The 22,853-nt window shown below is 41.3% G+C and overlaps 1 long non-coding RNA gene across 1 annotated transcript in view; it reads left to right on the forward strand.

The window, feature by feature from the left end:
• Positions 1–22,853, forward strand: part of LOC138065614 (uncharacterized) — a 45,876-nt gene that overhangs the window by 749 nt on the left and 22,274 nt on the right. The window contains exons 2-4 of the long non-coding RNA XR_011138714.1: positions 72–11,321; positions 15,892–16,295; positions 17,813–18,048. This is a non-coding gene — a long non-coding RNA (uncharacterized lncRNA). The remainder of the gene's footprint in view (positions 1–71; positions 11,322–15,891; positions 16,296–17,812; positions 18,049–22,853) is intronic.

A 22,853-nucleotide genomic window follows, 5' to 3' on the forward strand; every position in this document is an offset into this window, starting at 1 on the left:
GCTACCATTTTACCTTTTCTCTTTGATGCTGGTAGAAGACACAAGTTGCTTAGCTGTATTTCCTATTACAGGTTGCACTGTAGCATGTGAGAGGGGAAGCACTGTGACCAATTAAAGATTCCAGTTATTAAAATCTCAGGGGAAAAACAGGAGGAAGACAAAATAGAATGTAAATTTCCACTGGAATAATTTAAGACACTATCTGTGCATACAGAAATCTGAAAAACTTCCTCAGAGGGTACCAGAATACTATCCGGACTTCAAAATCTCCCAACACAATCAGAGTCTCACTTTTCCTCTAAAGAAAAAGGGCAAATGGAAGATGAAAAAGCCCCAATTTATGCATATGTGAGGACAGAATGATAGTAGGGTGTTTACACAACTGAGAACTGAAGAATAAAAATAAAGGAAGCATGACTGAAGAGCATATTATGACACTAACGGGTAATTTTTTGTTACAGACTGTTCCAGTAAAATGAATTTACAAAAGACTCATTCATATGTACTCTAAAGCTCTTTCAAATTTCCTGTCATACATGATGCCATTGGTCATCAATAATAATAAAAATATCTGTCAAGTTTCAAACATCTAGCTGCGATAAGATAGCACTATAACGCCATTTAGCTTCTCTTTGCCTAATTAGTTGTTTCGGCAGTTACACACACATGCACACAAAATTCTTTTAAAAGTTTGAAATTGTTACCCGATCACTGATGAGTTGTTTTTAAAGAAGCTTCTAATACTGAGAAGGCAACACTAAAAGTTCAAATACTGAGTCAGATCCACAAATACTATATCTGAAGAGTCATGGGTTGTAGGACTTGGAGTTTGCTGGACTTAGCTCCACTTAATGTTGCATGAGGAAGTGAGCTCTATGTATGTATATGTGTGCTTGGCTGTAATTGCAGTCAAACATTTGCTTTTGTAGAGCAAGGTGATAATGTTCTCAGCTTCAGGACTTCGAGCAGGAATCTCCAAAGAAAGTAAAATTGTGCTTATGTATGTTATAGATTATGAAGCTTCTTACTTTTTACCATACATTCTCCCAAACTTAATAATTCAGTGTTCCTCCTTAACTCAATCATTTCCCCCGTTCTGCCACTCCACCACTAGCCACATATCTGCTTTTTGCCGCTCTGTACACTTTGACCTTCTCTGACTTTGGCAATGCAAGCTGTTCTTCCCTCCTAGGCCTCAAGGCAAGCAGTTTCAGGCCGCCTCATGCTGCAATGAGGAGAAAGGGAGGGGAAGGAACAAAAAGCAGGCTAAAATACTTTTGATAGCAGGAAAGGGGTGTAGCTGCCCTCAGCTGCCAGGCTTTTTCTGATTCCTTCATCTCTGTGAGAATAGTAGCAGCTTCCCCAGTTCTGCACTCCCAATAGTGACTTTGTCTTTCATGAGAAAGAGATATGAGAGCCTTACCTAGCAGTGGTGATTGATGGTCCTTTCTCAGAAGGCCATGAAGTAAGAAGGTAACTAAAGGTTTCTTCTTGGACAGGACTGAAATTCGCAAGGACCATGCACATCCTTCAGCATCCTGAGTCTGGCTTCGACAGGTAACCAAAATAATTATTCAGAGGAAGGGAGAGAGGAGAGTAGTTGTGTTTTGGTCATACCCAAGTTAAAAGCAGAAGGCATCTGCTTGGACTTTGGTTCTCAGACTGGTGCACCTGCATTGTGGAAGTGATCCTTATTCCAGCCCGTTCAGCTGTTATATCAAGCTTCCAAGATGAATGGATTAACCTAAAAAACAGTAGGATTTATAAACTAAGACAAGACACTGTACTTTGCAGATTCTTATCTCTGGAAAGGGGGAAGGAAGGTTGTATTCAGATCAAGTTCTCCTCAACCAAAGGAAACTGCTTTCTTAAAACAGTTCCATATAATCACAGAGGTCACAGTGCTAATAAAAGTGGGGCAACCACATTACCAATATTTATGAAGATGAACTTGACATTATTGTCTGAAACAGCAAAGGTGGTATAGCAAATTTCTGGAGGTTTAGGTGGAACACAGTTGCCCTGCAGCATGAGTGCCAATAATGAATAGGATAGAGAACACTGGTATCTGAAACAACCGAATGTCCAGAAGTCTTATCCAAGAGTCTTGATGAAGGTCAGTCTCCTCATGGTGTAATCCTTCTCTGATGCCCTCTCCAGTTTACTATCTTCTACAATAATAAAAAAAATCTAGCTCTAATGGCATCTCTGTAACACACCCCTAAATGTCTCTGAAGGAGGAGAGAGAGGGGCAAAGGGCACTGCTATTTGCCTTGCCAGTGCTACTCCCTTTCTCTGTTGTGCATCAAGTAGGTGTTTGTTCTTTCCCGATCTTGATAAGAAAGAATGGCCACTAGAATCTTTAAGTGTAATACAATGTTTAATCAGAATATTCAAAGATTGAAGTGAAATAGAAGATTGTCCCTTTTGGTGCTGGGACCGCCGAGATGATACAGCATTGGGTGGAAATCTCAATCAGAGCATACGGCACACTGTGCAGATCCCATCTGTAGTGAGGCCTTTTTGTCTTTAGAGCTCTTACAGATTTTTCTCAGAAGACAATTCCATTCATTATTCCTAATGCTGAGCAAACTGTTTGCATGAGAACACGCTGCTTCACTTTTAGATAAAGACAAGGACATGCAAGTGGCATAGTTGTTGCTGAGTGGGAGCTGCCTAGAGGCTCCTCCATTATGATTATGTGCCTAAGTTTATTCTGCAGCTAAGGCTTGCAGCACAGGCTTGCTGTGTCTACTCTGGTCAACTGTTATGTAACTCACTAGCTGTTTGATATACAAGAGTCTTCCAGTTAGGATCACTATGACCACCATAAGTTATCGTGTCAAAATATCTCACTATGATTTCAACCTTATCAATACCCACTGCTGACATGGACAAATATTAACAACGATTTTTATCTCAGATGTTTTCTGGAGACCTAACCAGCTCAAAGTAGCAAATTCATCATGTCTATACTATCAAGGATGAGATACAACATAATTTGCAGTTTCGGTAATGCTGCTCTGATCTTTATTTCTAGCTAACAGTTCAGTCCCTACTCACTTTTTTGTTCTATAGAAACATTTAGTCAGGTGAAGACAAAATACTCTGTGGAAGATTAAACATATTACCTGTACTGTATCTGTAGCCTGCTTGGTAGAAACTATAAAATCCAAGCTGCTTCTAGGAGTAAGAAACGAGGGCATTTCCTCAGTGTCTCAGTGTGCTTCATCATGCAGCCATGCAACTCAGTGAACAGAGAGATGGAAGGACCCTCCTGTACCTGCACTCCCACAAGTCCTACCTATAAAACTTTGCACCCATATTTAAAGATGAAAAGAATTGTCTCTGGCTAGTTCCCACATTTTTCAGCTAGCAAGAGGTATCAAAAGGAGCCATGGAGCATGATCTAGCAGCTGTGCTGATGCTACTTATTTTGAATTTTGGAGGTATTGACAGTTCATTGGTAGCATCAACCCCCTTTCTAGCGGTAACAAGGTAGATTTCTTCTGTTAAACCAATCTAGGATGGTAATTAGCATCCCACATAAAACTGATGAACAAATTTTCTTTGGAAGGTGTAACTCATCCATGTAAGAGGAGGATAATGAACAGAGAAAGAGGAAAAAAGTGTTAAGGAAAACTTAGGAAAAGCCAACTTTAGGCAGAAGGTATTAACTGTAGATGAAGCTGCAGTACCTATTTAATTTAAAAATTAAGCCAACTTCAAGATTAGAGTTAAGTCAGACGTGAGGGAGGCGTGTCCCTCTTGCTGACATGAGATCAGCTAAACTTTTGATAATTTGCGTGGATGCATACTGTTTCACACTTTGTTCTGACTAGACACAGCATCAGGGCATCTATGCATAGACCAGTAATATCTATGATTTTCATTTTTAAATGAGACTTCTGTAATTGCATTTGGTAATATAGCACAAAATGGGTAAATATCATGTAACTGCTCACAAAGAACACATATTGTTGTATCAAGATATTAAGGTCATCCATGACTCTGTCATAACCTAAATGTTTGAGGAAAAAAAAAAAAAAAACCTGCATCTTTGAGGCTCCCTTACGGAAGGTCATTACATTCACAATCTGGAAAGTTTCCATTAGCTTTGCACCCAGACATAATTTTGTTTTACACATCCTCCTACGCAAAGGATCACAAGTACAAATGTTCAAGTTTACCTAAATCTGTTGTATGTTTTCTTTTCTCACATTTAGTGGTCAGAGAAATTCTTCCATAAGCCATAATTAGCCTCAAGAATATATCAAAGCCACGCTGAATAAGTTGAGGCTTTTAAATCAGTCAGGAACTTTCTTACATTGGTATTTATTTGGAGAATAAAAAAGAGTTGGAATGAATTGCAGGAAAATCTTGGCAAATGCCAAGTGCAGTTCTCTTTCTAGATTTGTCAGTCTTCTTACTTTTCCAAGTTTTCTTCCCTGCTTCTAGGAAAACAATGTTGTTCTGCTGATAGTTTAATAAACATTATTTTCAGCAGGGGAGAGAAACATGAAAAATGCCAAAATGAAGCTGATTGGACTAAAATAAGCCACAGCTGGGTGGGAAGAAGATCACATACGTATCAAGGAAATCAAAAGGCTGCTATTCAGCTGCCTCAACTTCTTTACATTCAGAGCTCCAAATCCTTGGTTCTTCTGAAGCAGTTACTTTTGTGAGCAAAAAGTTGCCTACTTTGACTCAAAGTTACTTCACACTGTCATAGAAAGAAAATTTCTTTAGAACCTACCACTTGTTTCCCTCACTTCTTCCCCATCATCTGTCTGCAAATATTAGATCCGTCCTAAGGTATCTAGTTCACTTCAGTTGTACTAATTGTTGCTATTCACATTCTAAGCAAATGTTAAAGAATCTGTTGTGCTAATACTCCTTCCATTGAAAGAGTGTCTGATGTGACCCCATTTGACTTCCCGAGGATTAAAGTAGAGGTTTACTATTAAGGGTTTTGTAAGTTGTTTTATGAACATCTTACATGTTTTATACATCTTAGATGTTTTATAAATATGACTGCATTATACTTTACTGTGGGACTGGATCATAGCTGTGATGAGTGTTTCATTTAAAAGGACAATCATCTCTTCAGACGTCACAAATATAAGGTGAAGTTTCGAAGTTTCCACATCACAAATGTCACATAAGCACATGAGAACTCACTTAAGTTCCAAAAAGCTACATGCAAAGAAGGATTAAAGCCTTGTGTTGGCACATGCAAGATAAGGGCCTAGTTCCGGAAGCAAAATTCACAGAACTGAGCTATGTTCCTGAGTTCTCAAAGCAGCAAATGGGGAACTGATCTGTGGTTTAAAACAAAAATACAAAAAAAAAAACCCCAAACCTCTGCGAAACTGAACCAAACATAAATCTGTTCTGCAATCTAATGGAATGGTGATGGTGCAGACACCTGTAGCGGATGTGGGATCAAATAATGGAACTGGGAGCTATTTAATTCAATACTGTAGTCAAATGGTGGTAAAACTACAGCCTGAGAGAAACTAGGCTTTTTGATGTGGCATTCTGCTGTGTAATAGTATTTTTCTTAAGAATGTTTTGAGAAATAGAAGAATAATGGTTGCACTGGAAGTCCTTTTTCTTATTAGCAGTTTATTAACTGCAGTGGGATGACACTGACTATGCAATCACGGGAGTAAATAGATGAAAAATAATCAAACAGTGCACACTACTGAAAAAAAATTTTCCCTAAACTTTACATTAAATTTGTAATATTTTAGAGATTATTAGAAGGAAGACTGTAGTGAAAATAAGAAGAGAGGTGACAAGCCTTTGATAAGGAGTTAAGCTGGCAGTTTTAGATGGTGACAACAAATTAAATATTAACCACATACCAATACCAATGGGGTACAGTTAACAAGAAGGGAAAAAAAGAAGAGACACAAGAATTACTAATTGAGTAGATATAAATAACTATTTAATGAAAAGTTTAGAAGTCTAGATTTCCATAGGCTTGACCTTGCTGTCAAATTTTGATAAATGTTGTGTTAGATAGGTCAAAGGATTGGAAATGTACTGGGGTAGAATGGGCAGACAGATACAGTCTCACACAAAAAATGATTGCATAAATCAGATGGCCACAGGAAATTAGGCTAAACCCCACATAATAGAATCATGCTGAATATTCACTTTTTTTTCTTTAATTGGAGTAGGAAGAAGAACTGCTCCTTTAGCTGGCTTGCTCATTCAAAAAGACCACCTCAGACAGAAAACAAGGCTTTATTGACAGTGCTTAACTTAGAATCAAATAGTGGCCATGCTGACCTAAAATCCATCCACCCCAGTAGCAACCGGTACCAGATATCCCCGGCAGTAGATAATCTGTTTATACAAAGAATCTCATCTGGGCACCTATTATAATAATATGAGCCTACCATCTGCAATTCAGCATTGTTACTAATTGTGATAATCCAGAAGGTCACTCAGCTCCTTATTTAGGAACAAAGCTTTGAAGAAAAGTTTGTATTCAAATAGAAACATTCTTAGTGGAGAAATTCAGGGTGCCAGTGAGAGCCTCTGGCTCAGAGAGCTAGAGGCCTGCTGAGCTCATTATCCCAAGTGGTGCAGAAACAGGCTACAGCAGCCTTAAAGGAGCAAAGAGTCCAATACTACTATGTTGTGTACTTTTCAGTAGAGAGACTGACTGAGACCCTTTTCAGCTCAGAAAGTACTGTCCTAAAGATCACTGAGATCAAAGATGCGAAGAGGAAGGAATAAAATAACATTCACCTATCCCTCCATTGTATGAGGTTAAAGAAACAAATCAAAACACCCCATTACTATCACACAAAAGCAGTAAAAGCATATTTGCCCCCAAAAGGAAAATGTGATGAGTTATGCTTGTAAGCATCTGGAAAATTAGGGCCCAGCCTCGCAAGCTTTAAGATGCCATTATTTTACAAAATATTAATGTAATAAATAGACATAAGATATATTTTTATCCTGCTCTGAAAATGAGGAATATATTAAAAAAAGAAAAGACCATCAGTGCTAAGATTCAAGATGCACTGACTGACTCTATTCAGACCTTGGCAATAAGTGGAGATTAAATTACAGTGTAGGGGCTGGCACAAAGGAAGTCAGCATGTCTTAATATCAAGTGTTAATATCAAGCCTGAAAAGCCCAGCATCATTTATAGCACCACCCACACTTTGAGAAATGCAAATACAAGGGCCTGAATAGAGTACCTTGGTTTTTTAACACTGGCCTTCTAGCCACTTTCTTATTACTTCCTTGCTTAATTTTAGAGAAGGTTAAGTTTCAGATTTCCTCAAAGCTCTTCCTAAGGAAGAGCAGGTTTGAATGGGTATCTTAACTATGAACATGGTTTGTATCTGAGCTTCATCAAACACATTCTGTGGGTCTCCAGAGTGCTGTCTCCTTCACTTGAACAATCAGTTACAGGCATAAAAGAAGCTACTATGAGAATGTATCCAAAAGTAAGCAAGTTATCGTCCTTTGAAAGAATATATAATAGTTTGGAATTTATTCAGGACTGTTGAAATTTCTCTGTGTGGATATGTTTTCTGGTTTCTCACTTGGAAACAACTGCAGTATTCATACCTAGTCAGTTCATAAGGTTACCAGTTCTGAATTTGCATTTCTCAGTATGCAGGCAGTCCCTATAAAAGATGCAGAGCATTTCAGACATTAGCTGTTATGACAGATTTCCCTTCTATTGGTTTCTATGAAGTAATACAATTTTTAAAATAATGTATTTTGAAGTGAAACATTACATATACATATGAAGCTGTTCTGTCTTGAATCCAAGACATGTAGATATACCGGCCAAGGCTTTGTAGACTGAAATACTTAAAAGTTGGGAATGCTATTCTTCTGGTTTTCTCTTTTCAAATTTCCCTTTCTCACTCCAGTCATTTGCTTTCTAGCCAACACTAATCTTTTGCATGCAGAAAATCCAAATCAGCACATTTATGTCATATGCTTTTTTCAAACATTGTTTTTATCTCTTTCATTTATGCACAAGTACTCTTCGGCTGACAAGTTGTCAGCTGCATCATTTGCAAGTTGTCAGGCCTCCCACAAAACAGCAAGTTTGCCCAGTCCCAGCAAGAAAGACTGTGAGGTTTTTTTTTTTTTTCCCCAGAGACAAAGAATAGCTACAAAATCCATTGTAAACCAATTCACTTTGTTCAGTAAACAGTGGAACAAAAGACAAGCCTCTGCAAAGCAGCGTGTGCTTGTCTTCCGTAATATAACGCTATGATGACAGGCACTGCAGAAAGCTATAGGAGACAGACATGCTACAGCAACTCTGAAAACAAAAAGAGCTGCTGACTAGCAAAACTCTTAGCAAACACCAAAATCAAAGGTGTAGAATTTGAATGTCATGCAAGAGAAGGACAAAGGTAAAATGATGCAATTAGCAAGAGAGGGATTCATGTGATAAAAGGTTGAAGAGCTGTAGGATAGACATATACATCTGAGCTGAGCGGTCTTCATAGTCAAATGGAAAGAAAAGAGTCCTTTTAGGATGTGTTTTTCATTGAATCCTGAAACAGACACTTAAAACGGGTTACGCGAACCCCAAAGTGCCTTTTTCTCCCTGCTCATTATGAAGGAGGTAACAGTATTAACTTGTTAGTGAACGAATTTTGAGATTATTAGGACAGATAGTGCAAGAAAAATCTGTTTTTAATCTTATATTTCTGTAACATCGTAGGAGGCTAACATAACTAAAACCAGTGCACTAGGGAAAAAGGATATGGCTGGTCTAGAACTACATGCTTTTCTGTGTGTGGTTATATGTATTGAAGGCAGGAGCCTAACAATTGTTATGTTGAGCCAGATGTGTGGTCTGTTGCAATTTCCAGGACCAGCCACCTCAGAAAAAGGTACAAGAAATTCCACAGCAGCAAGTTATAAGTAAGCAGGCTCAACAGATCTTGGAATATGTTTATTTTACATTATCTCTGTCCGTTTTCACTTTCATTTCACCAAGGACAGAATTAGCTCAAACTGCAAAGAAATGAAACTAGATTTTCTGCCTCTGGGGGTGGGGATCGGAACCAATGAGCTACATTTTTTTTAACTGCCCTGCTTTGTGTTCTGGGGTTTTTTTTGGAAGATAATCTGCGAAAGGTCAATGCTTTCCTGGAATGTTTAAACAGAATGAACTATGACAATAATACATTGTTAGTAGGACACCAAAAACTGTGTGTAGAGATAGTTTTTGACATGATAGTTTATGACATGGAGCCAAGAGAGCTTCTGCACTGGGGCAGCTTCTTTTGGACCGGGCCACTCCTCCATGTGCCTCCAGGCATTGTTGTCCCCGCTGCTTTTCCGGTTTGGCTCTGTCAGCTCTGATCTGCAATAATCGGAAAGTAGAAGTACAATATGTCCCTTGTCCCTCTTCCTCCCCTTTGTGATAAGCAAATACATGACTGTCCTGATCTGTCTTAGAGCTGAGATGCAGGAATCTGCAACATTAGCTTTCTCTTCTCCTGATATGTCTCATTTTCATTCTCTAAGGAGAAACTGAAGGAATTTGCAGGAAAAAAAAAAGAGAAAGCTAAAACACCAATGCAGGAAGTGATCTCAAAACCTTATGTGTGTATTAATTCCTTCTTTCTTTCATTATAGTCAGGAAAGCACCTCATTCTATAGTACATTTTTTAAATAGGTCAGACGAACTACATGGTAAAAGAGCCTGTTTCTCTCCACTAGCTCTTAAGGGAACCATGGTGACCAGCTCCAAAGTGGGAGCTAGCTGTTCACCCCCAGCTTGTCTGCGCTGGATATGAAAATGAACCCTGCTCATCAACTGTCATGCTTTGAGTGTGAAACCCCATTGCCCACCTGCTGTGGCTGTTGTATCCCATGCATCAGCAACAACTCTGCAATCTCATCCTTGTTCTGTGCGCCGGACAACCAAACTGCAACTGGTGCCTGCCGTTCGGGCTTCCAGCCTGGGTGAGAGGACAGAGTGATAAATGGCTCATCAGGAGGGCAGCCCTGCTGAAGAGCACAGTACTGTTTCGCACACCAGGATTTTGGAAAGCTGAGCAGTCTCCTGGCTGTTTCAGTCATGCAGAACTTTTAGCTTTTGACACACTTACAAAGTGCAGCATGGTGCCAGATTTCACAAGACAAGTAGTTGAGCTAATCAAAATGATCTGGCTATTCCCACCAAGGAGTACGTTTTCCAGAGCATGATTTATCATGCAGCATGACAGTAGAGTTTTATTGCCAAAGAGGCTTCAGCAAAAATTTAAGCAAGGTTTCGGAGTGCTTTCTGGGGAACAAGCTTTCCAGGGAGGCAGGAAATTTGGCAGGATTCCTTTCAAAGTTTGTGGGAATCAGCTTCTGAGGCTAAAGGGATCTGAGCGTTCATAAAGTGAAGATGGACCTCCCCAATCTGTGGAGCCAAGGACTCGGAGGAGAGAGGCATGCTGCTGTTTCACAGCCAGAGGGTTCTCCTATGAACATCTACTTTTCCAGCAAAAGTGCAGTCAGTAGGGAATGTCCATCCCCGGGGCTGCTCAGCAGTAGCTATAGTCACCCCAAAATCTACAGATTGCACTCCTCCATGGAAATCTGCTGTGAAAAGAAAGCAGTGACATGACCAGGCTCTCAGCCCTTTGCCTTCGCCCCAGCACTCTTCTTGCCCCGAAAGCTCTGGCCTCAGCAGTTGTGGCCATGAGGCCTCCTGTCCTCCCATCTCAGCCCCGCAAGGGACCTGTGGACAGGCCTCTCTCTCAGAAAGGGAGAAATTAGACTTGTCAGCCCCAAAAAAAAGGCCTGCCCCTACCCATCCCAGGCAAGATCCATTCAGCCAGCCCATGCTTCAGGCTCACAAGGTCTCCGCATGCACAGGGCCCTGCACAGCTGTGTCTGCACAGGGACCCTGCAGCTCAAGCAAGCTGTGGTTCAGCTGAAGACATATTTCCTAGGCTGCCCATGAACTGGAAGGCACCCTGGCTAAGCCGTTCCTGGCAGCAGCCTGCTACTGCTGCTGGGACCAGCCACAGTGGAGTGCAGACGTTACATGACTCATTGCACCCACACGCATCACTCCTATTACCCAATGTACAGACGAGCTGCTCACGTGCCTGGCATGTCGTCACACTCCTAAAACGTAGGCTGGTTCTCAGCCTTTTCACATATCCAGAAGCAGTAAAGAGGTCTGAGCATACCGGCAGGCCCTAAGCTGGTCCCCAATACTGGGTCTAGTTGCAGGAAGTTAATAAGCTAAAACCTGGCATGAAGAGGGAGAACGAAGTACAGCGTTATCTGCAAAGAATTAACTGTCCCTGTGGTGGTGAGTGCTGGGGATCCATAGAGCTTTTTTCATAAAATCAGAGTTCAGAGATGCTATTACGATTGCCTGCACAGCACTGTATTGCAAAATTACTACTATACATGTAATCACATCACTTGATGTATAGTTTTCTCTCACCAATTTTTAACTCCATTGCTGTTCAGAGAATCCTCCACTTCAGATATACTCAAATTTCCCTGAGCTACCTGCCATTTCATGCATGCTAGCTCTGAGAGCTGGAATACTCTTCTGGTTGCTCCAGTCCCGATCCTTCTCTCTTCTCTCAGGCTCTGCACTGGATGCTAAGGCTCGGGCTCCTTTTACCTGGCTTTAAGTACATAAGAGGCAACTCACCAGGCAATGCTGATTTCAGGTAGGCTGAATGCCCCTCTGGAACAGCTTCCCTAATCATCTAGGGAGCCTAGTTCCTAACTGAGAAGCCTCAATAAAGTGCCTATATTTAGACTAAATTGAAAGCTCAACCTATAGCTTCAAGGCCCTTTTCCATGAGTCAGACATCACCGTGTGGCCCTTGTCTATATGTGCTGAACTGCACTGCCACATTTAGTCTGCCTGGAGAAGGCAAAAAAGGTGGGAAAGTTTCTAACCACCAGTTCAGCTGGCTTTAGCCATATTTTAATAGCACCAAGAACACACGGCCCTTTACAGCAGGACATCTGTTTTGGTGACACACACCAACTGAAAAGTAATTTAACCTGAAGAAGGAGTTGCATGTCCCAAATTGAACTGCATTTTTCTACCCACTTTTTCCATATCAGTTGATTAACAGAAAAATCATCTTTCCCATAAACTTTGCCTAGCAGCAACAATCCTTTTTGGTCAGCCCTTTTTGAAAACAAAACTAATTTTGATTTCTACATTACCCTATTCACTTTTTCAAAAAAACAACACAGAATCCCAAATTAATTAAATTATAATCAACCTTCCAGAGAAACGTTGCAAGCATGCTAATCTCTTCCTGTGCAATTAGGCATGACGAGTCTTTTGTGTCGCTTATCTCTATTGCATTCGAGACAAGAACGGCTGAAGAGCCAAAGTAGGCAGCTACACAGCGAGAGGAACTAATTAGGTTTGCTAGCTATTGAATTCGCAGGGGTAGTTCTTTAAAACAGAGGTTTGAACATTCCCCTAAGAGACCAGACAGCAGTGAGAGAAAATGCCAAAAGGGCTGATGTTGTTTTAGCACCACCGAGTGGACAAATAAGGGAAAAAAGTCCATTTTTGATACTCTGCGTGTGTGACCTCTGCGACCGTGGGCGAGCAGAGAGGTGCAGCCAAGCCCCCGTGCCAGCCCCGCAGCCCCCCACGCCTGCAGCACGCAGGGGAAACACACGCTGCCCCACTCCGTGAGCCTCCTCTGCTTTCCACATCTGTCCTGGCACATGGCCTCTTTTCAGGAGCAACCTGGTGGTAACAGTCCAGTTATGAAAGCATCCTGCTCGTTTATTTATTCTGTGCAAGATGGTCTCAAGTGCCTCAGCAGTCCTGTAGTTCCTATTACTGGATTAATTGGCACAGCCTCACCCAAGTTCTTGTCATCTAGAGTCCACGAATATCTTAGGAAATTTTCATGCACCTCATTACCAAATCAGCCTTTTTGGCTATGCTTGGACATGGTCCTGGAGTCTGAAAAGCCACTCAAGAAAACATTACATCTGTAAATACAAACATATTGCCTGCAGTAAACTAGTATAACAAGATAAAAACAAACAAAATCTGTCATTTGTAATACAGAATTTCATTCGCCTCAGAAATAGCTCAGACGCTATTACAATTTTCTGCAAGTATCTGAAATCCTTAGTGGTGTGTTCTCAGGTCCATCACACAGTCTGCACTTGCGCATCTGTAATGTCACTGCTTTCTTTGCTCACTTTTGGATGAAAGTCTTGGACTAGCACATTCCTGTTTGTGCAGGAATGCTCTGACATCTTAGAGGAAAAGGTCACACGTTTGTCCCACTCTCTTAAACTTTTTTATAAGTCAGCTACCTTTATTGAAATCAATGCCCTATTACATAAATGAGTGAGTTGCTCCCTAAACTACAGGAAAGGAATCTTTAATGTAATGTTTTGAAGTGTTTCTTACACCTGAACTGTTCTACATTTTTTTGGACAGTAATGCTTGTAGGTGGCTGAACTTGGTCAACTTCCTTCTATCTTTTTCATGCTGTTCAAAAAAAGATATATGAAGACATGTAGCAGCTGTAACTACATAGGAATTGATTTCCCCTGGCACCAAATAGGATAGTTTATTAAACTAGATAAAAACTAAATTCATCCCCCTACCTATATTCTCCATACTTTCCTGCAATACTTCTGCCTAAAACTTTTGCCAGCTCTGTCCCTTGTGACTTATCTGTTATGGATCTATTATTTGGATTACGCTAGTGTCCTTTATGCTAGTCCAAAAACTGCACAGGATGTCTCTGTACTGAAGAGTTTACAGCCTGCCTAGATAAGACAGTGAGAAAATGAAAGCTTGGGCTGCTTTCAAACCACACAGCAACTTAGCAGGACTGCTGCAATGGCCTGTAAGTACGCAAAGGAAGATCCAAGTTATGGTCTCTGTGTCCTCCGTTACAGAATTGATGAAAAGCAGTCAAAGCTGGCTCCTTTTGAAAAGTGTATCTGTGTGTTTGTGTAAGAGACAGGAAAAAGGAGAGAGAAGTCTGTTTTGAAAAATATCCTTCAAAAAGTTAAAACTTCGATTTAAGTCTCCTTTGGGATACTTTGACTACAGCTCTGTAGACACAGAGTTGTCCTGGAATTAGCTCAAGTGCTAACTTGACGTGTTTTCTGCAAATTCCATATTTCATATCTTGTTTGCTGTTTGCTTATCAAATAGAGCCTCCATAAAATTAGAAACATATGAGAGACCACAGTCATCCTGAGTCCTCTCACCTTTGAATGAAGGAGAAAAAAATTCCCTGCAGAGATTCAAAGGCTAAAAATGCTAGTTACTGCTACCCTTTATTGTGCACATACCCCCTTCACCCCACCCACACGCCTCTGAAGGTCTAGAGAAAGCAAGAACCGTGTCGGACAGTAGATTTCTCTTTTGTGTTTAAGACATGGCAGAATGAGAGTGCCTAAGTCCAAAACAATGCAGCCAAAGGCAGCAAGACTTGTCTTGTTCTAAAGAGAGCAAGAAAAAGCCTGACGACTGCTTTATTTATTAGTCTAATATATAGAGCATTTATCCTAGAGGCCTGGATTCCATTCCCTGCTCCCAGGACCATTTCTGTATTTTACCTGGTGGCTGTTTGTGTGTTTGATATTCAGCAGTTCTGGGATAATCCACCTGCTGTCTGCCTGCCACTCTCCTCCACTGGAAACAGCAGTCACACCTTCGGCCCCAGGACTCTTGAGTCCTTTCTGCTCTGCACATCAAGTATCAATAGGAAGAAGAGCAAATCTTGGCATTATGCCAAGTTATTCTATAACCTTGTAGTCTGGACACATTTAGGGTTATGCTGGTTTTAAGCCTTCAGAGTAAGGAGGAAGCTCACACTAGGTCTCCCACGTCCCGGGTGCGTGAGCTGGGCACAGGCTCAGCACCAGGCACAGTGTGAGCGCTCCACATGGGTGCTGCAGCAGTTCATGGGACTGAACACCTGGACACTCAGGGATGCACAGATTACTCAAAATCAATAGTTATGGAATAAGTTTGTCAGACCCTATCCGACTTGTCAACATGCACTATCTGACATCCCCTATCACCTTCTCTGTTTATTGTAAAAGATTCTCAGCCCTTTCTTCCATGGAAGGAATGAGCCGCTTCCCACCAAACGGCTTAATATCAGGTGGGTGTTGCTCTACGTGCTGGCAGTTTTGGATCTCTCTGAGATCATCTGAGTCCTCCTAAATGTTGCATACAGGGACAGTGGGTGCCAAACACAGTACAGCTTCCATGCCACATGGGAAGATCCTTAAAGTCTGGCTTTGCAATGTTCAGTTTGTAGGCACATAAGTAATCTTTTATGTCTGGTTCTCAACATCTGGGACATCTATTATCGAGCTTGTTTAGAAAGTATATTTGATCTAAGCTGTGGTTGGAGCCCAGTGTCTGCATTTCGTCTCTCAGCATTCTCCGTTGCCCAGCTGTTTGTGTACCAGCTCTCTGTGTAAACAGGCCTGCTCCTGCCTCATCCACTCAGCAGTTTCACAGCCCAGCATCTGTGACCTTGCAATTCTCAGGCCTCCCCTGGAACAAGGCTGGTTAAGGGAGAGCTTGTACTAGCCCACAGCTGTCTCACTACTTCACAGCAACAAGAAAAGGAGTACAGAAAACTAGCACCATATATTCATTTGAATACAATAAAGATATTGTTCAAGCTCTCCCAGCTGTGGCAGTGACGGTCTTTTTTTTTTTTAGTTTATTTGATGATTTTTGCAGTAGGAGTATGAAGACTTTAAAAAGTACAGATACCATATATTGCTCAGGTCTCGCTTATCCCTCTTGTCACATGGCTGGCTCAAGTCCTCAATCTGACTTACAGATTGGAGTACTAGTACTTTTAAAAGATGTAGCAATGTGTTTTACTTCCCAGCTGAACTGCAATGGAAGTACAGCCTAGGTGGCTTGACCCAGCTGACTGAGCAGCCCCAACCATCTCCCTGCGCCTGCCCTCCCTCTACCGCCTTGCTTGTCGCCCTGTCCCCTGCTGACCTGCTTTGGGCTCTTGGAAGCACCGCCGGAGCAATTCACCACCCTCCTTGAGCCAACGGCAACCACAGCCTACAGAGCCGTTTCTTGCAAGCGCCATCCAATATTTGGGTAACAAAAACCAGACATGGAAAGGGAACAAGATGAGACACAACAGACAGCTTCCCACGCTCCATGTGCATCACACATTCATCCCACATCACATCCCTCTAACATGGTGTACTACCTATCAGACCACCCGAGTACATACGCCTTCTCCAGAACACAGGGAATGAGGAAACCAGAAAGGTAAATCATGGAGAAACCGTTTTGAACCATGCAAACTATAAAGAAATACAATTTCCTACAATTCTCTGATAGCTCGATCACAGTAACTTTTACATGGATTTCTACAAACTATCTCCGGAGCTGAATTCAGTAGCTATGTGGAAACAATATATCTCTTTACTGCAATACACTTCATTTTCTCAAGGCTGTTGGGATAAGGGATAATTTTTGCTATATAAAACATGAAAATACAATTGATTAGGAGACTGTTAGTTTAACATCAAATTACATAAGTGAGCCTGCTAGTCAAATGTTATAGACCCTTTTCAAAACAAATGTTCCTTCTTAACATATGCAGTACATAGAACAGTTCACATCCTGGTGAGGAAAATGAGATCTTCTTTAGGTAACAAAGGCATCCATTGCGATCATTATTATTCAGCTGCTGGTTAATATCTAGTAGCTGCATAACTAGACATCAAAGAGATTCATGACCATTAAGAGGGTGCCAACTATGTAGGTAACTTATATCTTTAATTAACCTTGTCTGAAGCACTATAGATGCAAAATCCGGGGCTCATAAGGTCCAGCGTGTGCAGTGCCTTAGGTTACTGTAAAATTGTCCCTGGGTATTGTTTTATGAAGAAGATTATGCTCTAAATTAAGTAACAATCAGTTCAGGGAAGCCCCACAGCTTGCGCTGTGCAAGACATCAGATTAGATTAACAAAGCTGTCTCCTGGATTTACAACTGAGAAACAGTTGAATCCTTCCTGCAACAGCCTGGGCGCAGTTCTGATCTGCTGCAAATCTAAGCAAGAGCTGGCTGAGCGAGGCGACCTGTGAATACTGATACTGCTTGGTGCACAACATGCGCTCATAAATATGCCATTCATATCTATAAGCTTATTTTTAAGCTTATATCTAGGATATCATATTAGTATAAATGAAATTCAAACAGCTTCTGCAGATGTGGGTTATATTTATATATAGTTATATATAGTTATCTTTTTTTTTTTAATTTGGATTTATTTGAAGCTCATTTCCTATGCTAAACTGTAAGTTAATACTTCTCCCTTGTTTCTCACATGGATATTTTCTGCAGCGTCAGCAGTTAAAAATAAGCAGTCATTAAAAATAGGCAGTAAGCATCTATTAATACTTCTGATTTTGGGAACTGACTCATTTTTAGTAAAGGGTTTTTTTTTTTTTTAAGACGGAACTATTCTAGTCTAGGACGTCCACTGCTTTTGTGAATTGATTTTTTTTTCTTTCTCTAATTTAAATAATGGTTCATACAAGCCCTGCTGAAAGTATTAGAGACTGAAATATGAAAATGGCAATAAGTCACCCGTTTACATGCTCACTTTTGTGATCAGGACATAGCCTTTTTGAGAATTATCCAGAAAAAGTCAGTGGGATGTATCTTAAGCGCTAATGTATTTAGGTTTACATGTATTTGTAGATTTATCTGCTTTTTATAATACTTTTTAAAACAAAAGCCAAATATTCTAAATTAAGTTGACTAAACTATTTCAGAGATAAATACTAGCAGAATGAGGATAAATGTAAGAGCAAAAGACAAAGGATCCCAGATACGTATTTAACAGAAAGCTGAAATTAGAGGGTTCCTAGAAGAATACAAGAACACTGTTCCAGATGGCAGGAACTGCAGAGGAAGAAGAGCACGATTGTACGACGCAGTGAAAGGAAGCTAATGATAGATGAAGTAGGATGAGAAGCAGACTCTCCAAGGCATGCATCCAATTCTACAGGTTACGTAAAAATTATCTTTACCATTTATGCACTTCCCTCTTTTTCCGGGTGATGCACACTACAGATAGAGCTGGTAGCACTGCTTGTAATTACCACCGCCTGACAGTTCTCATTATACAATCCTGCTTTCGGTTGCTCAAAAGTTTGTTAAATGTTACTCATCCAGGCTGAAATGTCCTCTGCCAAGTATCAGCCTCAGGCTGATTCTTTCCTCCTCCATTTTCTTTTAGGAGGAGGAAAAAGAGGAGGGCAGTTTCAGTAAAAATGGTTCTGTGGTTTTCAGGGCAAGATTAGGCAACTGTTCATTTGAGCAAGAGCTTGAAATTTGGCAAAAGGTGGGAGATCACCCTGATGCCAGAAGACTCAGCCAAGTTATGTGTTTTTAAAAAGTCTCAGCTCACGTATTTTAGCAGAGGCTTGTCAGCTTGGCAGATGGATTTGCAGAGGGCTGTGTTAGCACAGGGCATGCTCCGTCCCCTGCCAGCTCCAGGGCCCCGGCGAGGCTGTCCCCGCAGGGCCGCAGTGCCGGCACGGTGGTGCCCGTGCTCCCGGCCACGCCAGGCTGCCGAGCAGGAGGGCAGCGCGTCCGCCCCGGCTCCCGCACAGGGCGGGGGAGGCTGCCTGGCGGGGCTGCAGCGAAGCCTGGGGAGGCTTGTAGCAGAGCAGGAGAGGGGAATGCTGAATAAGCAGCCCAAAAACTGGATTAGAAACCAGGGAGAATAAAACCATGATGAAGTAAGGACCTGCAAAGGTGAATACTAGAGACCCAGCCTAGTAAAATGAGCCCAGGACCAGAGGTGGGGTGACCGAAGGAACAGGAGGAGCAGGGCGGTCAGAAGGAGTAGGACGAAGAACAGAAGGAAACAGAAGGTCCCTTCCGGAGCTGAGGTCACCCCATTCCTCTCTTATTAGCAGAAATGGGGAAGTCCACTAGCAGGCATGGTTCTTAGTGCTGTCAGGGGCTTCGTGCGTAGCATGAAAAGCTATTACTTCTGTTACTTGGCTAGGTCTACGGCTTAGGTTTTCCATCACGGTGTGCTACTGCATCCCACTGGTGGAGAACTGCAGCTTGGGATCAGAGCAGACTTCTCTGCCATCTGTCACTGTCCCCTAATGTTGCAGCATATGAGAGAAGTGAGGCATGGTGCACAGCCAGACTGGCCGTCTCTGTTTTCCCATTCTTGCTGCCTGGTGGGGAAGAAAGAGCAGCCGTTGCCAGGCTGGGCTGCAGGGAGATGATGCAGGCCTTAATACCACATATTGCTACAGACCTGGAAGCATAACACAGAGGAAGAGCTTGGAAGCGATGGCTACTAATGGTATCATTTACTCACACGTCCTAGCGACCTGTCTTCCCCCACGCAAGTCTTCCTTCACACCCTTGGCAGCTCCTGACCCCAGTCTTTTCAGCATGAGTAGTTATAAACCTTCCCCCCAGCCATGCCAGCATGCCCACATGCTGCACCTCAGTGTCCTCCCAAAGCCATTGCCCCAGTGACCAGTATCCCATAGCCCTCTGCCTCCCAGGATCACCTCAATATCATAGTATCCTCCCCAAAAGTCTAAGTCCCAGTAACAGCACTCTGGAGCCCTTCTAACTCTTGTGTTAATCCTGTTATTCTGCAGACTGCACACAGTTCACCTCATGCCCAAGTCCTCCCCGCAGCGCCAAACCCCTTCTCCAGCTTCCTTCTCCTCTCAAGAGCAATGTGAGGAAACTAGATGCAGATACCTCACTAGCGAAGAAACACAGTGCTTTTCCATCTTTTCTAAATATAGTCAGGTCAGTCCCGAGGAGTGGGATCCCTCCTAGCTAACCTTAGATATCTACATTCAAGCAGGTGATCCTCAGCTTCCTTTACGGTCAATGGAAAGAAGCAGACACTTTTAGGGTACCATTTGTCTAACTCAATTTAGACTTTTACTTAGGTGCCCCAGAAGCACTCATTTCGCTTTAATCACTGTAAATGGAGCTAAGGATTACTAACTTAGTTTAGATATGTCCCTTGTTGACATCTGACGTTCGCTGAGATGATTCCACCCAAACAACATTGCTTATTTATTCTTATTTCTTCGTTCATGCTCAGTGACAGTCTTTATTTTCCTTCAAAATAGCATTACAGCTTTACAGGAGAAAGCGCACTGCGTCATCAGCTTGCTCAAGTGAGGGTGGCTCAGCAGCAGCATTCTTGAAATTTGGTTCGATTGTCGCCATTAGCATGCAACAATATAATACCACCTAGTGGTAAGAGATTGGATCTCAAATTATGGTGTAAAAATAAATTCATAACACACTGCTAGGTACAAAGGTGCCACACTGGTAAGCATTATTAAAAGGCAGAAATAAGGGGAAAGTCCAGAAATTATTTTTCTAACAAAAAATAGCCATTTCCACTCTTGTTCCTAGAAAGCATTGATCTCAACTAAGTGTTGTTTAGAACAAATTTAAGTTACGTCTTTTGTTAAGGTCAATACCTTGCAGTGTGATCAGCTTGACCAGAATGAGATGTCAGTCATAGAGACTAGAGATGAGAGGAGAGAACAACACTACGCACTGGATAAATCCATTGTGTGCTCATATTTTGAATTCTCTGTGCCATTTTCTTCCACAAAAATGAATTGTAGAAAAGGTAAGGTCCAAAAAAGGGCAGGCAAGGCACCAAGGTTTGGGACCAATTTCATACAGAGAATACTTGAACAGACTAGAACTTTTCAGCTCGAAGAGAGAGAGGACTACGGAGAAAATGACAAAGTTATATAAAAATAAAAAGTGATAGGAAAAGAAGAAAAGAGGAGAAAGAGCAGGAAACAACTTCTCACCATCTCTTCTCATACAAAAACTAGATGACCTCAAATGAAATTAGCAGGGACCAGGTTCAAAACAAATAAGAGGCAATAGCTATTCGCAGAACTTACTTATAATTAGGCAAAGAACGGTGTAACTCTGCGACAAGATGTAGTGAATATTAAAAAGTTTACCAGGCAGCAGGAAAGCTTTCAGGACCTCTATACTATGCGTTTATAGCACAGTCGGTAGCAATACTTCCTTACTCTGAAAATAACTGTTCAGGGTTCTCATTCAGATCAAGTCAAAACGCTTTATTTTAATGGCCACTTGGGTTTGTGAGTTTCGTTTCTTACATAAACATAAAATGTTTCCAAATAAACCCTCAACGTCTCTACAAACAGCTACGCTTATCGGACCAAAGTTTAGGAGATCCTGTCCCCTGCAGTGGCCAACAACAGACAACTAGCGAGGCTGTAAGCACAGGAAAACAAACACTGTTAGAAATACAAAGTTTTTGAATAGGAGAAAACTCTAAAAATGAATTTCATTATTTTATGAAAAATCCTTCACAAATTAATCTTGGCTCGAAGCGACCTTTTCGTAATACAGGATGGCTGCTCATTCAGTGAATATTATCAGAATGTACTTCTGGTTCCCTGCAGAACGTAGGGAAATGATTTGCAGCCATATTTATTTGAGGACCATATTACAATGAATACGTGTAAAGAATGTATATGAGAAGCCAGCGCAGGATTGCCTGGCAGCCTTCAATCCGTCATTTCCATAGCTGCTGGACTTGGCAATCTTAACATAGTTCTTTTTGTATAGCGCAAGTTATAAACCAAATAATCCTGAGGTAAGACTTTCACTGTGTACGTGTTACTGAATTGATATATTTTTCAATTCCCTTCAAGTCCCAAGTGCAGTCAGAGTGCCCAAGTTTCAGTCAATATGATTTTTCATACCAAAAATCTTCTTTGTTGAGTTTAAAATGGAAGTGTCACATCTCTCTCTTGCAATGACTGGGGCAATGGCTTTCACAGAGACATCAAAAACTATTCAAACTTTTCAAGGTCTCCTCAAAATTTCCACAGCTAGACAATGTTGCCCAGAAGCACTGAATCACTGCCACGTCCAGGGCCAAACTCCCTGTAGGCTGACAAAGGACGTTGTTATCTCTTGAACTTTTCTCTTTTACTCTAGTGATTTACTAGGCAACGTTGTCCTGAACAAAAATTGCAGCTCCCACATCCCGAGAGTCTGATGGGAACAGTGCAGGAGCAGAAACACAAAGTAAAGCACGGTCTCTGCGGTCTCGGCATTGACTCATTATAATGAAAAGATGGTATTCCTTAATGCACATCATCCACTTTCTAAGGGGGAATGCAAACAAAATGCTTCAGTGATGTCAGAGGATCTTTCTCCACTTTTTATATGGGCAGACAGTAGCGTACCTGGGAGTTGAGATGAGGGCAGACCTCCCAATAAGCTCCAGTAGTTATTCCCCCTCTGTCTTCTTCAAATATGAGGGAATAGCAGGAGGGAAGGAGGACAATTTTGGACATGCAGCAATCGAAGATCCAGTTTAAGTTGCCAGGAAGATTTCTTCATTATTGACTACTGCAGAGTAAAATGCAATTATCAAAGGATTGGTTAATATATCATAAAAAACTCAACGGACCTGATGTTTTTGTTTACATCAGTACAAATGGCACATCTTTTGGTTTTTTTTTTTTTTTAACACTGATGAGTAAACGTTTTAATAAATAAAAAATAACCACATTAAATTTGTAAGTATGCTCCACAAACAACACAAAAATAGCTTAGGAGGCTAATATCATTCCAAAGCAAGCACAACCTAAAAATAATAAAGCTAAAGTTAAATTTAACAGAAATCAAATATATTAAGATCCAGAAAATCTTAAGCAAAAAAAAAATTCTTTACTCTGATTCTTCAAAAAGTTATTTCAGGATCATAAACAGATATTACTCAGATTTGTACTGAACTGGGATTTT

This window comes from Struthio camelus, chromosome 1 (assembly GCF_040807025.1).
Source record: "Struthio camelus isolate bStrCam1 chromosome 1, bStrCam1.hap1, whole genome shotgun sequence".
In the NCBI taxonomy this organism is placed as follows: domain Eukaryota; kingdom Metazoa; phylum Chordata; class Aves; order Struthioniformes; family Struthionidae; genus Struthio; species Struthio camelus.